Below are 2,500 nucleotides of genomic sequence, written 5' to 3' on the forward strand. Positions count from 1 at the left end.
ACATGACACACATTCTAGATGTATTTATAACTTTCTATTTAGTGTTTAAGTACAAATTCAATTATAGTTTGATGATGTCAAAGCGGGGTTTACTTTTTGTATATTTACATTTATGCAGTGGTTAAATTGGGCCGGGGCTCTCCGGGGCTCAGCACCGGCACATAAGCCTGCTCGTTTGCAGTCAGTTGCCTACTGGAAATTATGTCACATACAATTTGATGAAAGTGATGCTTTTGAAAACATATTTCTGACAATAAATGAAAGATTTTTGAAATGGCATGTCTATTTTGTCTCGGCGGAGCTGAGATGAGAAAAATCGGAACACGGCCGTATTTTTGTTCAGCTGCTTAATCTCGTTGTCAGTCGACCATGATCGCGCACCGCTCGCGCATGCGCATCTGACACGGATAAATGTACGCAGCAATAATGAATGTTCCTGGGAGACCGTGGTTGCGCGGGATGTGGATGTTCCAGAAATGTCAAAAAAGTGCCCTGGCCTTGAATGACAAGGTAAGAAAAATAAGACTAAATCAAAATTAAATAACCAGGACTAGGTTGACCATGTGATTTTTCTCAGGAGATGTTTTGAGCATTTTACTTCAGATACCGGATTATCAGCAAACTGCCAAGAGAATTGCTAATTTAACGTTAGCTGGCTACTTAAAATAAACTAGCAATCTATTCAGTCAGCATATTTGTATTTGATCTGTGTGAATTACAGAAATGTAAGACTTGCTAGACCTAAGTTACTTTTAGCTACCAAGCTCTGTGGTTAATGAAAATTAAATCAAGCATTTATTCTCCAACTTTCAGAGATAAATTGAAATGAGTGGAGCATATTCACCCAAGAAGAGGAAACTGACTTACATGTTTCCTTAAATGTGTCCTCTCTAATGTTTGTTAACATTGTTGGCCCTCCATTAGCATCTTGGGACCCCACTAAATTTGTTAGAAAGTGGGTAGCAAGGAGGAGATCTGCAGAGCACCTGGCGTGTAAGAAAAGGCAGACTAATACTGAGGTGTTTGCATACCAGCCATTGTGGGAAGTAATGAAGTTATAGATGAGTGATGAGTTATAGATGTGTGTTCTCTGTACTGTTTTTAAGAATGTGTATGAAATGAAATGTAAAATCAAAATTAAATTACAAAGGTAAAACACAAATAAATTCAAATGTTGATTGTAAAACTAACCAGTGTTATCATCATTTTTATATCTTAAAGCTGCAGTCCGCAGTTTTCGCCATCTCTGTTCGAAATCTGCAATTGCAGTTATTCGCGGAATTATCAACTTTACGTGGGTTGTGTAATGAGGCAACCACTGGAGCCAGAAATCAAAACTTTGCCTTTTTATGTGTGTGTGTGTGTGTGTGTGTGTGTGTGTGTGTGTGTGTGTGTGTGTGTGTGTGTGTGTGTGTGTGTGTGTGTGTGTGTGTGTTGTCGTAGTAAAGAGAGAGAATGGGAGAAGGAAGTGTGTATGAGGTGGACCTGGTCACCACAGACCCAAATCTTCTCAGCTGTTGCTACTGTCATATTCTGCACTGTCTCTCCATGTGGTACATTATGTTTGGCACATTGTATGGGTCACTATATCATAACAAGGTATTACAACGTGTAATCAAGTGATGACTGATTAGCAGTAATGTAAATGCTAAATGTCCTAATACCTGTTGCAAAGTAAATGCTCTTAACCTTGCAGTTTTTCACATATCATGTAATACTCAATTTCTCCATTTCTTTGCACAAAACTCTCCAGAAAGTGCTATTTAATGGTTTATTTTTCAAAAAAAAATTCCCGGGGGGGCATGCCCCCGGACCCCCCTAGGGAGAGCACCCCCACATAATAAATCCCAATTTAACCCCTGCATTTATGGATATAAAACTTTCCAATAATAATAAAGGAGGTTAATACAAAAACTTGCTTTGATTCTTGTCATTAATATAAAACCCAAAAATCCCAGAACACATTTTGGACAATTACTCCAGATAGACTGAGCAAAAGGACACTTCCAAAAAAAATGACCTACAGTTTCAGAAGAAACTTCACAAAAGATGATTTCGTGGTGAAAGACTACATTCCCCATCATTACAATATCTCTGGCAGCGCTATCCACGTTCATTTTATGCTTTATGTTTTTTATTTATCACAACCATATTTTAATACAAGGCGAGTTTTATAATAAAAAAGTACCAAACGTATTGTAATTCATCTGAAATTCATAAGGTACGAACCTTTTTTACAGTCTATGGTACGAACATGTCGTAAACTGTGCTGTTAACGGAAATTACGTAGGTGCTGCGTCACAGATCAGCTGGTGTCTTCCGGCGCGCGCAATTACAGAAAGGATCCGCGTGTGACTGACTGAGAAACCCGAGTTCCCGCAAAAGGTAGAAAAGTGAAACAAAACAACTTTATTTAAGTGTATTCCCGTGTTGTGCTCGTGTGGTCAGTGATGACTAGTCCACTGCGCAAACTGACGTGCGGATGAACCGCGCCGAGTGT

The 2,500-nt window shown here is 39.0% G+C and overlaps 1 long non-coding RNA gene across 1 annotated transcript in view; it reads left to right on the forward strand.

The window, feature by feature from the left end:
• The first annotated feature begins 2,253 nt into the window (after nt 1–2,253).
• LOC143702871 (uncharacterized) overlaps nt 2,254–2,500 on the forward strand; it is an 863-nt gene continuing 616 nt past the window's right edge. Inside the window, exon 1 of the long non-coding RNA XR_013190643.1 lies at nt 2,254–2,385. This is a non-coding gene — a long non-coding RNA (uncharacterized LOC143702871). The remainder of the gene's footprint in view (nt 2,386–2,500) is intronic.

The sequence above is a fragment of the Siphateles boraxobius genome, unplaced genomic scaffold, assembly GCF_051911475.1.
Source record: "Siphateles boraxobius isolate OS27281-9 unplaced genomic scaffold, OSU_SipBor_1 356, whole genome shotgun sequence".
Lineage (NCBI taxonomy): Eukaryota > Metazoa > Chordata > Actinopteri > Cypriniformes > Leuciscidae > Siphateles > Siphateles boraxobius.